This window comes from Bos mutus, chromosome 23 (assembly GCF_027580195.1).
Source record: "Bos mutus isolate GX-2022 chromosome 23, NWIPB_WYAK_1.1, whole genome shotgun sequence".
Classification (NCBI taxonomy): Eukaryota; Metazoa; Chordata; class Mammalia; order Artiodactyla; family Bovidae; genus Bos; species Bos mutus.
The window spans coordinates 9,518,314-9,532,614 of NC_091639.1; positions in this window are offsets into that span (position 1 = coordinate 9,518,314).

The following is a 14,301-nucleotide window of genomic DNA, read 5'->3' on the forward strand; positions in this document are numbered from 1 at the left end:
GTAGCTCCCTGGCTTCCAGACATTCAGATGAAAAGTGCTCGGGCAGCCAGTGAAAGCTCTCAGCGGAACACTTATACTTTTTTGTCCAAAAGGAGGATTTCTTTCTTAGGTTCCTTTTCATTAAGAAAACTCAAGTAGGAAGTATCTCCAACACAAACACGCTTCTTTGCTTCATCATTAGTCTGTTCTCCTATGATGATTAATTTTGTGGGTCAGCTTGACTGGGCCACAGGGACCCAGATATTTGGTCAAACATTATTCTAAGTGCATGGCTGTAAGAGTGTTTTTGGATGGGATTGGAACACCTTCAACAAGAAAGTCCTTTACTCCTGAAAAACTATTTTAGCTAAATCTCATTTTACATTACAGAAACATTCAACAGTAGGAACTGAAAAGGAGTAGTTCCCTGATGGCTCAGCGGTAAAGAATCCGTCTGCCAATGCAGGAGACGCAGGAGACATGGGATCAATTCCTGGGTCAGGAAGATCCCCTGGAGGAGGAAATGGCAACCCACATCAGTATTCTAGCCTGGGAAACCCCATGGACAGAGGAGCTTGGTAGGCTGTAGCACATGGGGTTGCAAACTCGGACACGACTAAGTGACTGAGTGTGAAAGCACAGTTATGTAACACTGAACCGCAGTGCCATTGACATATAAAAGATAGTAGTTCCTATTATTTGGTTTCTGAATCTGTGATCTAGGAATTTTAGGCCTTAGGAGGAGCACAAGGTTGAAAGTATAACAATGACATAATAAGGATATTGTATTGAGCTATTACCAGTGCCAGCTGCTGTGCCCATGTATCAACTGCTGTCTTGTCCAATCACAATTAGTCTCTGAAACAGCCTTGCAGTGGGTCACCTTCCTTTCCTCATTTACATATAGGGATGCTGCTGCCGCTGCTAAGTCACTTCAGTCGTGTCCAACTCTGTGCGACCCCATAGACGGCAGCCCACCAGGCTCCCCCGTCCCTGGGATTCTCCAGGCAAGAACACTGGACTGGGTTGCCATTTCCTTCTCCAATGCATGAAAATGAAAAGTGAAAGTGAAGTCGCTCAGTCGTGTCTGACCCTCAGCCACCCCATGGACTGCAGCTTACCAGGCTCCTCTGTCCATGGGATTTTCCAGGCAAGGGTACTGGAGAGGGGTGCCATTGCCTTCTCCAACATATAGGGATACTGATGCTTAAAGAAGTTCCATAAATTTCCTAAGCTTACTCAGGTAGTAGGTTGCAGTCTTGTCACCAAAGACCATTCTGAAAATTTCACTCGCTCGTTAAACAAATATGTATTTGATCTCTGTATACCTGGCACTCTGCTAGGTGCTGGATGTTCAACAATGGATAAAGAGAGTTTGTGTCCTCTTCCTAGGCTCACGCAGAAAAATGACCAGTGCTTATTAAATGGCACTGCACTGGGGGCCTTTGGTAAGGAGGCTTCTGACATCCGCTCATGTAAAGATGCAGCCACAGAGCCTGAGTGGGACTTCTTAATCCCTCAATGATTGCAGTGCCCTCTTTACCTGTTTTAATACCTATGGATGACATTGCTTTCAAGGAGTAAACAAAGAAAGGCTTGGTGGCAGCTGGCATTTTGTGGCTGAGGCCTGATACCTAAAGTGGTAACAAGCAACAGCTTGTGGTCTCAGTGGGTGAAGGCAGTTGGTGGCTCCCTGGCCTTTTAGGAAGAAGCCTCAGGACCGCAAACCAAAGCCATCGAAAGTCCTTGGCTGCTAGGGTCTGAAGGGTCTCAGGCATGTTTGTCTCTGGGGGAGAAGGAAGACCTGGCAGAAATTCAGCAGGGCTAGGAGAGCTGGATGCCCTGGCTTTGTTTCAGGAGCAGGGCATCCTAATACAGGCTTACGGTCCGTGTCCTGTCCTAATTATGGTGAGGGAGAGTCAGTTCCGCTGAGTGGCAGCCTCAGAAGATAACCCCCTCACCTCATCTCTCGTTCTTCCCCTTTCTAGCTGAATATTTGAAACAGCAAATGACATGGGACCTCGTGAAGTTTCTTCCCACAGGTTTGTTCTCTGCTGGTGCTTGGGTCAGAATTTCTTCAAAATTCCACACAGGAAGGTGGTCATGAAGCAATGGGAGGTTTTAGGGGCGACCTCAACACAGATAAAAGTGCCTCTCAGCGATTTTTGGAATGTTTACCTGCAGGAAAGCCTTTGGTGATCACTATCTAGCCAGGAGACTGAGGGGCTTCCTTGCGACGTTTTCCCCAGTATGACTAGCAGACAGGTGGGCATCTTTTCAGGAACTGGATAGGGCGCTGCTGAGATGCTTTGTCCCACGGAACAGGTGGGACTGACCTTGGACAGGCAGCTGGAGCCAGAGGGAAAGAACAGCGCGTGAACAGGATGTCAGAGCCTTGCTTTAACCCCAGTGTGCTAGTCACTCGGTCGTGTCCAACTCTTTGTGACCCCATGGACTGTAGCCCACCAGGCTCCTCTGCCCATGGAATCCTCCAGGTAAGAATACTGGAGTGGGTTGCCATTTCTTGCTCCAGGGGATCTTCCCGACTCAGGGATCGAATCTAGATCTCCTGCCTTGCAGACAGTTTTTTTTTTTTTTTGCAGACAGTTTCTTTACCGTCTGGGCCACCAGGAAAGTCAATTAATCCCAGAGGAGCCAGAAAATCAGGGCCAGGACAGGTGAGACTCAAACCAAGAAACGGAGGAGAATCCAGGAGACCACAGACCACCTTCTACTGCAGAAAAAGCAACAAAAGGAAATGAGGGGAAGTCTGGAAGCTTCCTCACCTGGAGCCTGGGGCCTGGGGCCTGGGGTGTAATGGGCTGAACAGTGCCCGGGCAGCCTGTTCTCCCTGTCGTCTGACATTGATTAATCCTCTTATTCATTCAACAAATATTTATTAAGCTCTTATTCCTCGCCAGGCCCTGGGGACACAACGGCGAACGATACATGCCCTGCCCTCATGGGAAGGAGGAAGTTGGTCAATGAACAGACATGTGAAAATGCCAGCAGAGGCAGTGGAGAACCAGGAAGGGAGCTTAGAGGGATGGAGATGGGGTGGCCTGGGTACATCTGCTATTTTTAGAGAGAGAATTCAGGAATGCTGGCTCTGAGGATGCTCAGCAGACTCAGAAGGGGCAGGCTGTCTAGACCTCTGCAGGAGGAGAGCTCCGTTGTTGCTGCGTTAGTAGCTCAGTCGTATCCGACTCTCTGACACCCCATGGACTCTAGCCCACCAGGCTCCTCTGTCCATGGAATTCTCCAGGTAAGAATACTAGAGTGGGTTGCCATTCCCTTCTCCAGGGGATCCTCTCGACCCAGGGACGGAACCTGGGTCTCCTGCATTGCAGGCAGATTCTTTACTGTCTGAACCACCAGGGAAGCAGGAAGAGTGCTTTGGGCAGAAACGTTACGGACCTCAATCCCAGGAGATGTGGAGGGGCCCAGAAACTTATACTGGCCTCCAGCATCTACACAATTGGCCCAGCTCACAAAGCATTGGTTCTGCCCTCAATGATACCTGATTAGAATGACATGCTTGCCTTCTTTAAAATTTGGATTTTCATTAAATTGCACAGAAAAAAATATTGGTAGCTTTCAAATTCATTGGCCTCACAACTGGATTTGGGTGGAAGGAGGCTGGCTGAGGTAAAAGGCTTTCCTGACCTCATGACATTTCAGATGAGACCCGAAGGATGGAGAGTCACCCAGGGCTTCAGGGAAGGGCAGGTGGGCCACGTTCAGAGGTTACAGTGCATCAAAGGCCCTGAGGAGGCCTGCTAATTTTGAGGATCTCATTTCCAGGGTGGTACTCTACTGCCCTGATTCTCTAAGCATGGGATGGGCATCCTCTTCTTAGTGCAAACCGAAGCCATCAGCCCATCTGCCCTGCAGCCATTCTACAGTGTCTTCTGTTCCTATGCCCCAGGCTGCTATCCAAGATCCTGTTTATATATTTGATGCTGGTCCTTAAAATTTTAAAGACAGCCCACCAGCCCAGCGTTGAAACCATTCCATATGTCTCCTAAGGTGTCTTTTATCTCCCTTGGGTCCTGGGGTGGACTGGGCTTTTGGTCCTGAATGCCTGTTCTCTTGCTTCAATGCCAGGCTTGGCTAGGTTTGCTCAGTGACATCTGGAAAATGACTTTCCTGCCCCATGTTTCAGCTTTTTTCTAACTACATGCCATTCTATCATCTTTATACTTGTAGCTCCATAAGGGCAAGGACTATTTTGTTCATGGCTATTTCCGTAGCAACTAGAATAGTGCCTGCCATCCAGCAGCCCAGAGTTGCTCTTCTGGTTCTGGTCATTGGCTGCTCATATCAATGAATAGCCAATGTCATGCTCCCTGTGGGTTTCCATCTTGGCTCCTTTGATCCTTTTGATTCTGAGTCAATGCGTTCCTGGTTTATATTCTCTGTGACTCAGGGGCCGCCTTGTGATCTCCTCCTTAGTCTTTCTAGAGAGTGCAATCCTGCCTCTATGATCCACTCTCTATATATTTGCTATTTGAAGAGCAGGAATCTCACCTCTCACTCTCCAGATGTCATTGTATTAGCAATTCATGGACACCCTCCTAAAAAAAAAAAAAAAATCCAAGTTCTCTTTCTCACCAATGTCCCATCCATGGTCTGGGCAGCCTTCCTGAAAGTCACGTCCAAACTGTGAGCAGACCTTGCCCTTCGGCCTCAAAGAAGCATTGGAGGGCCATGTCACTGCTGTAGGGAAAGAAGTTTGCATTTGGACAAGGACGGCCTGGGTGTGCAGCACCCCAGCTCCGTCACTTACAGTAGGGCACGCTCGGGCAAGCCCCTCCCTTCCCTGTGCTCCACCTTCTGCCCTTGGACGGCAGTCAGTGACGTCAGCCTTGCAGAGAGGCTGTCTACAACGCGTGCAGACCTGAAAAATGCAGAAGGGTCTAGCATGTAGCTGGCAGTCAGCAAAAATTCCTCCCAACTGTACGAAATCCTCTGAAACATCTGCTCCCTCGTGTTCAGTGGAGTAGCACAGTGTCCCCAGCAGGGGACTCTCAGACCAGGTGGCTCTGTGTGCAAAATAAAGTATTTCCCGTGGGAAAATGTTCAGCATTCCGTGAAGATTCATGATCACTTCAAGCATATTGGAACAACACAACAATAACCTGTGCGGCAAAATTATGTTGTCAGTTATGTTTACGAGGTCCAGGCATTGTCTCAGGTACAGGAAAGCACAGCTTTACCCCCAGAGCATAGCCCTTAATGAACAAGTGGCACTAAAGCATGATGAATAGACGTGTTTCCCTCTGCCGGCCTCACCTTTGCCAGAGGGACTGGAAACATTTATCCTAACCCTTGCCAAATTCACAGAAGCTTTTCTAGTTCCCACCACTTTGCTACTCAAAAGGAAGGGAATGATCGCTTCCGTGATAGGGTGTGGTATATTTAGCAGAGTGCTGAAAGCAAGTTCAACACAAATGACCGATGTTGGCAGATTGCACAATTCTCGAGTTATTTTTGTGATGGGCAATGTTTTCCTCCCTCTTGAGCTGGCTGATGATTTCCAGTGAATAGAAACACGTCCAGCGCAATCCAGTTAGCCCACATTGAATGTCAAGCATCCATGGGAGGTGCTGTGTTGACACTCTATTTTCATGGACTCCCAGTCTAGTGAAGATGGAAAATGACATGCGGTTGGGATGTTCGTTTGTAATTTGCGCTCTTGGTTTGGAAGTGGGTCATCCGCTCAGCACAGAGAATATAAAAATACACCGTAAGGTCACCACAGCTTCTGAAGCCGGAGCCATCACCTCTTGTGGAATCAAAACATGCATAGACACATCATGAAAGTGTCTAGTATTCTTCTACATGACCAGGTGTGGGGCTTCCCTGTCCAGCCTGGATGAACTATCTCATTTTGGCTTGGCAGAAACTCAGGTGTATGCCCGGCTCCCTGCAGTCAGTAGGTAGCTACATTCACCACCAGCTGCACTTTCTTTGTGATACTGCCAGAAAGAATGTGTTTAATGGTATTATTGATTACTATTGAATCTAACAGATATCCTATCTCCACTCAACAACCTTTATCCATCCCAATGGATAGGGCTGAGGACAGTATCCTTGATGATGAGTCACATGCACCCAAGAAGGCAGTCAGATTCCATCTTCATATTCACTTTATGATTGTTCAGAGATTCCCAGATTCTTTCTGGGGAGCTGAGTGCAGGAGTCAAGGGGAGTTTTTTTTTTTTTCAACAGTAGTATATTAAAAATATTTATTTACTTTTGGCTGTGCTGGGTCTTCGTTGCTGTGCACAGGCTCTTCTCTAGTGTGGCAAGCCGGGGCTACTCTCTAGTTGAGGTGCGAGGTCTTCTCGTTGCCGTGGTTTCTCTTGTTGCAGAGCACAGGTTCTAGGGTACAGGGGCTTCCATAGTTGTGGCTTCTGGGCTCAGCAGTTTCACCTCCTGCTCTAGAGGACAGCTTCAGTAGTGTGGTACGTGGGCTTAGTTGCTCTGAGGCATGTGGGATCTTCCTAGGCCAGGGATTGAACTCATGTTTTCTGCATTGGCAGGTGGACCCTTTAACCACTGAGCCACCAGGGAAGCCCCCCCCCGCAAGAGGAATATCTGAGTCAGTGAATATTTTCCAAGAGAAGCCTTGGCACTGAATCTCCAGATTTCATTTTTAGAAAGGATTACATGCTTACGGTAAAAATAAATAAAAATAAATAAATAATACACATTGAAGAATGAGTGTCCCTTAACCACTGAACCCCTAGTTCTCTCCCCCACAGACAAGCACTGTTACCATTTTTCATGTGTTCTTCCAGACAGAAGCTACGCACAGAAGAGGAGCTTTGATTTCTAAAACGCAGTTTCATACATCAGCTGAAGTGGTTCACAAGACACCTTTTCCAAATAACTCTCCATGGTAACGCAACTTGGGAACACACACAACACAGACTCGCACGCACACAGGCAAGTACACACACACTCATTCTCTTCAGCATAAAATGGAGAGGAAATGATGCAACAGAAAGTGGCTAGGAAATATATTACCATAAACCGCAGCGGTTAGTGATTCTCAGATGGTTCCAGACAGCTTTTTGTACAGAAATAGCCCAGCGAGAACACGCCAGCCCACTCAGACTACAGACTGAATCCCGGGAACTTGCTTTTTGTGCGACCTTCCCTGTGAAGTTCAAGTCTAAACACATCAGAGCTTGGCAGGGCTGCAGGCGTACATTAGCTGACAGAGGAAACACTCTAGGTCCTCAGGCTCCCCTGGTTTCTTCCCAGTGAACTGGTAGATTCTTCTCAATGGCACCTGCTCTTCCCCCATCCCCAGCAACATGCAGAAACTGAGAACCCCTCAGGTTACTCTGGGTCACAGAGTTGGATAAAAACCCACCTGACTCTCACACTCGGAAGGAAAGGGAGAAAACAACCCGGGAAGTAGCAAGTTAGGATATACATGTACATGTTTGGCAGAAATAAGAAAAACTGTTCTATCCACCAGACTATTCTGAAGCTAAGTGATAGGTACTGGGTGGTGGTTTAGTCACTAAGGCATCTCCAACTCTTGTGACCCCATGGACTGTAGCCTGTCAGGCTCCTCTGTCCACGGGATTCTCCAGGCAAGAATACTGGGGTGGGTAGCCCTTCTCTTCTCCAGGGGATCTTCTCCACCCAGGGATCAAACCCACACCTCCTGCACTGCTGGCAGATTCTTTACCCCTGGAGCCACCTGGGAAGCCCCAGGGGATGGGTAATGTTGTTCAGATTGGGAAGGTGTATTTGTCTTCAGAGTGGAGATGCCTGACTGGTACCTTGATAAGCTGTGGTTCGAGAGACTCGCCATAACTGAAATGTGAATGAGGACGTTGGTGGACTAGCTTTTACCTAAGTAAAATCAGTCAATCTATAGGAGCCTCATCAAAAGCCAGCATTCTAATACAGGAGCCACATGGAAGCCAACAGAAAGGATACCTTTCCACTGTATCTTGGAAATACTGATGAGTGCAGGTCTTACTCCCAGTTAAGGAAATAGTTACTTAGGGTATGGCTTTGAGGGACTCTGGCAAGACCACTTTCTGAGAAAATGCTGCCTCACTTGCTGACTAGAACCTGAAAATTGTTTACTAGTTGAGAGAGTCTTAAATTCCTCAATAACAGATCAAGTGTAATAAGCAAAGTTCCCTGCAAAGAATAGTGATAGTAATAATACTCATTTCCTGAGCACTGAATTATGGTAAGTTCTTCACTTACATTCATACTCAAGACTTTATATTATATTTTTAAAAATATCTCCTAAAAAAAAAAGATTTTGAACTTCTGATTATATGGATCAATACATTTCCTTATGGGTTGACTTTTTGGTTACTTGGTGCTGAAAGCACACTCAGATATGGTGAGTGTTATGACCTGTATGGCTCCTTGTGGCTCAGACGGTAAAGAGTCTGCCTGCAATGCAGGAAAGTCGGGTTTTATCCCTGGGTCAGAAAGATCCTCTGAAGAAGGAAATGGCAACCTACTCCAGTATTCTTGCCTGGGAAATCCCATGGACGGAGGAGCCTGGGGGCTAAGGTCGAGTCGGACACAACAGAGTGACTAACAGACACACACACATGACCTATATTTTCCATCGGGGACGGAAGGTAGTTTGCAATCGTTCAGATAGCTAGGAAGCAGAAGAGTGAGGATTTGAACTCAGCTCTCCTTGTTGTTGGGTTTCCCAGGTGGTGCTACTTGCTGATGGAGGAGATGATGCAGGTTCAACCCCTGGGTTGGGAAGATCCCCTTGAGGAGGGCATGGCAACCCACTCTCGTATTCTTGCTTGGAGAATCCCACGGGCAGAGGATCCTGATGGTTAGGTCCGTGGGGTCGCAAGAGTCGGACACGACTGACCGACTAAGCACGCACGCTCCTTGTGAAGTCCCACCCTCATAAGGCCGCCTCCAAAGGGTGAGATGTGCACTGTTCCTGAGAGTAGGTGGTTTGGGGTTTGGTTTTGGTGGGTTGGGGTCCTGAGAAAACATGAAAGGAGTGGGCATCTGGAGACCATGGAACGAAGAGAAGGCCCGGAGAGTGGGCGGTGGGAGACGGGCAGAGGTGATACATAAAAGACAGACAGTTCTCTCTGAGTTCTGTTCAGGACTGGCCTGGGCTCCGGTATTTCTTCATGTCTGTGAGTTGGAAGATGCCCTCTCTCTCCTCCTTTCTTCCCAAACAGATCGGCACAGCATGTTGTTTTGCAAGAACAATCCTGGAAGACGGGAAGGCGCGTGTTCCTTCGAGGAGCAGGCTGATTGGTCCAGGCAGTTCTATTAATATAAACGGCAACCGCCCACAGCACGCTACTCCAGAGACAGTTTATAATCACACAGGGAACAAGCTGCAGGATTCCAGCTGTCAATGCTGCTGAGACGTAGCAGCAGCAGACCTTGCAAAGATACTCGAGCCACGACATGAAGTCAGGATTTTTATAACCCGGGATCTCTGGGCTCCCTGCCCCCTCAGCGGATGCCAACATCTGAGGGGGACGCTCGCCTCTATTCCCACTATGCCACCTACTCCCACCACATTCCTGCCTTCTCTGAAGAGAGGGAGGAGGCCAATTTTAACCTGTAATCTGAAGCCCTGTTTAGGGCAGTCCCGAGGTGGCACAGCTAAAGGACACTTTCAGGCTTCAGGGGAACAAGGCAAATGAGAAGGTGACAGCTCGTCTCTGCAACAAATATCCAGAGTTTACAACGTGTGCTCAGTCGCTCAGTCGTATCTGACTCTTTGCGATCCAACGGACTGTAGCCCACCAGACTCCTCTGTCCATGGGATTCTCCAGGCCAGAATACTGGAGTGGGTTGCCGTTTCCTCCTCCAGGGGATCTTCCTGACCCAGGGATGGAACCCTGCCTCCTGTGTCTCCTGCATTGGCAGGCGAATTCTTTACTGATAGCGCCACCTGGGAATAGGGGCAGATCACCCTCGATAAAAATTTCAGTGTTCATTCGCTTTGCCTAAATTCATTTTCTCACTTCAATTTGTTCCTGTGTCTCTGCTGGAAAAGGAAGTTTGCAAGGTACTGTGACATTATGGAAATACTACAGGCTGGCAGTCAAAGGAAGAGGATTCTAATTCTGGCTTTTATCATTAACTAGCTGAGTAACTTCAGTAAGTCACTTAACCTCTCTGGTTCTCATTAAAACCAAATGATCTCTTTCAGAAAAAAAAAAAAAAAAAAAATCCAGTGTTGGACTTTCTCCTAATTGTAAACAGATTCCTGTAGGAAAAAGCACATGCATTTAACTGAAGACTCTCCGTGGGCTTCCCTCGGTGGCTCAGTGGCAAAGAATCTGCCTGCCAGTTCGATCCCTGGGTTGGGAAGATCTCCTGGAGAAGAAAATGGCAACCCACTCCAGTATTCTTGCTGGGAAATCCCATGGACAGAGGAGCCTGGCGGGCTACAGTCCCTGGGGGCACAGAGAGTCCAACAGGACTGAGTGACTAAGCAACAAGTGGGCAGTGCAGGGCATTATTTTGACACTGGGAAAGGACACCAGTTAGGGACCAGTTCTTCCGAAGATGTTTCTAAAAGGTCGCTGTGAGTCTGGAAAGGACAATAAACCACCAGCTTCCCCCTCCTTATTTTACAGACAAAGAAACTAAAGCTGAAAGCGATTCTGTGGCGCCCAGGCCAGCATGCCCCGGCCTCCTGATTCCCTGGGGAATTATGAAACGTTGATCTTGCCTACCCCGGCCTGGGTTAGTCCAGATTTGGAGGCGTGAGGATGCAATCACGGAACTCCTGTTAGAGCCAAGTGGTGGGGTGCACGAATGGTGGACGTCTCAGCCTTCCCGGCTGGTACTGCGCCCCCTTCTGGCCACACGCTGATTCGCTCCCTAGAAGAGGCCTCTGCGGTCAGCATGGGCCGCCTCTCCACCCTCGCCGCCCACGTGGGTACCCTTTCTCCTGCCATCCTGGGGATGAGAGACCAGCAAGTCCTGAAGCTGACTTTGGAGTACCCGGGCCAGGGGGTGGGTCCGGTGCCCTTGAGGAGACAAACTCACAAATGGCCGTGTTCCCGCTTCTCTCCCTGTACTGACCAGGAGTTGACTTTGCCCCTTGTAAAACATTACAAATAGAAGAAGGATGACTATATTATGGCATCTATGAAACCTGATAAAAAGTAATTTAGGACTTAACAGCAACCAAAGCATCACCTCAGGAGACTAGTCAGGAGTCATGAGGCCACAGGAGGAGCTGGCCTCTCAGATCCCAGCGGGGCCGCCAGTCACGGCTGTGTGACTCACACAGTCAAAGGGACAAGTCTCAGGCCTCAGGGCTGCATCTGTAAACCGGAGGTGTAGAATGGACATTAAAAAAGACCAAAAAGCAAACCAACAACACAGCTTTAATGGAGCTAGCATGCAACTTACAAGTGACCCATTTAAAATGTGCCATTCAGTGGTTCTCCGTACCTTCACTGAGCCGCACAACCATCACCAAAATTGGTTTTTATTTTGTTTTTGCTTTTCCAACTTAATTTAGAAAAACAAATCCAGGTCTCAGTGCGCTTGTGCCCCCTGTCCCCCACCCCTAGCCTCTGAAATTTTTTTTTTCAAAATTGGATTTTAGAATATTTTCATCAGTCCAGAAAGAAAGCCTGTAGAATTAGCTCTCACATGTCATCTCCCGCCATCCTCAGCCTCCAGCCCTTGGCAACAATCAGTCTACTTTCTGTCTTTATGGATTTGCCTATTCTTGTGAGGTTGTGTATATGTCTGTACAAAACATATATATTATTTACAAAATTTAATATAAATAATTACATATATATATATTTTTTAATGCACAAGAGATTGGGGTGAAAGCATAGTGTGACCTATAAGGGTACCAATTCTTCCTCCCTCCTCTTTGAGATCTGAAATCTTGCTTGGCTTGAGAAGAGGAGGAGACCCTTAGTTTCCATGGAAAGCTGAGAGCAAGCAAGAAGGGCTTTATACAAATAAAATAGAATTCAGATGAGATGTGAATGTTCCCAAGGGGCCTGGGTCAGGATCTGGGGAACCCAGTTTTCTGGGAAATTTTTGAAAAGAGGCTGAAATTTGTTTTATTTTCTCATGTAGTGGTTGATGTCGGAGAAGGCAATGGCACCCCACTCCAGTACTCTTGCCTGGAAAATCCCATGGACGGAGGAGCCTGGTAGGCTGTAGTCCATGGGGTCGATAAGAGTCAGACATGACTGAGTGACTTCACTTTCACTTTTCACTTTCCTGCATTGCAGAAGGAAATGGCAACCCACTCCAGTGTTCTTGCCTGGAGAATCCCAGGGATGGGGGAGCCTGGTGGGCTGCCGTCTATGGGGTCGCACAGAGTCGGACACGACTGAAGCGACTTACCAGCAGCAGTAGCAGTGGTTGATGTCATTGATTAAGAATGAAATATCCTAGTTAATGATTGTGTCACAGAAAGAAGGGTGAACTAAGCAGGAAGGAATTACCTAAGGCCTAAACTTCAGATGAAGCTAAGGCTTGGACAGTGGGCTCCATGCCAACACCAATTCTTTGGTAGGAAGACCTCCAAAGAGAAGTATGGACAGTCACAATTACCCTGGGATTTATATGAAGGGCTGGTGTAGTATAATACTTATTTCCTCTACATTCCTCTAATATCTACTGCAATCTCTATACCAGCCATTCAAAGGATGATGATGTTCTTTTGCTGGGATATGGCATCATCTGTGTTGGTGCTCTGGGGTGGTTGCTAGGGAGCATACTAAGGGGAATTTACTTGTTTGGGTGGTGGTATAACTAATATGCCTATGGTGGTGGTATAACTAATATGCCTAGTAATTACTAGTAAGTGATTCCAGTTATTACACATGGACTGCATTATATTTTCCATGAATGTATGGTTTTACAGTTTGCAGAACGTGTCCATGTGTTTGGCCTCACTTGATCCTCACCAAGTGCTCTCAGTTGGGTGGGGTCTCTATTCCTTGGAGTCAGGAGGTTTGGGCTTGAATCTAGAATCACCACTTAGTAGGTGGGTGCTCTCAGACAAGTTTTTCCACTCTCTCATTCTTGATTCCCTCAACATAAAACAGAGATCATTATAATACTTAATTCCTAGGGATGCGATGAAGATAAATGGCAACCCACTCCAGTGTTCTTGCCTGTAGAATCCCATGGACAGAGGAGCCTCGTGGGCTACAGTTAATAGGGTCGCAAAGAGTTGGACATGACTGAAGCGACAGAGCACGCCAAGGTTTTAGAACTGTGCCTCTAAGACAGTAAATGAACGCCCTATAATTATTCCCATTATCATTATTGTTGTTGATGCTATTATTTTAGAAACGTGGGACTGAGGATCGGCAATGTTAGATGGCTTCGCCAGAACAAAGCAAGTGGCAAGGCTGGAGGCTGAAACCAGGGCTCCTGACTCATCCTACCCGTGGTTGTGAAATGACCTGCCTGTAAAAACTGGTATGTAGCGACCAGACCAGGATATTGTGTTGCCCTGACAAAATAATCGTGGTTTTGTTCATTGGAAGGAAGACGTTAGTAGACTTTTGTCTGTCTCTCACTTTTTCCCTTAGAGTTTTCTTAAACTTTGTGGACCTGCAACTGCTTTGCCTCTCCCACTTGCTGGTGTTCATGGCCAAGTCAAGGCATTCACATAAATATTTATGCAGAAAACCGAGAACTCACTGTCCATTCTTGGTTCAACAGCCACGTTTTTTTTTCGTTCCATGAGCCCCTGACCTTGTGATTTCATTCCATACATGCGTCAGTAGACTTTCTGCAGGTACACCTATCCTGGGTCGCGAGAAGGAATTACAGATACACCAATAATTTGCAGTATTTCACAAAGAACACATTGTTCTGTAGACAGCAAGATGCCTTCCAAGTCCACCCACCCTGAACAAGCCTGAGGGCTGTTGTCTCAGTCATCCTTCCCTGACCTTGAATTCTACCAAATGTAGACTTATTTTTCACACTTCCTACGACCACTCGAATTTCAGATCAAGCAGTCCTATGGCTGTCTTTACTGTAGCCTGTGTTTTATTAAATTTTCACGAACATTGTAAACAACACTGTTGAATGCCAATCCAACAACCATTTCCAAACTCCTTCTTCCTCGCCCACCTCCTACCAGAGGGGCTGGAAAGCTAAACATTCCCTTTGGTAACTTTTCTTGCTACAGATGGCCATGTGACCTAGTCCTGGCCTACAAGACAGGAGGGAATTTCTGTGGGAGGGGTGGAAAATCTTCTTCCTGATTAAAAGGAGAGAGACCTCTTATGAGAAGAATGCTCTTATGCATCTCTCTGTCTTGGATGCTTT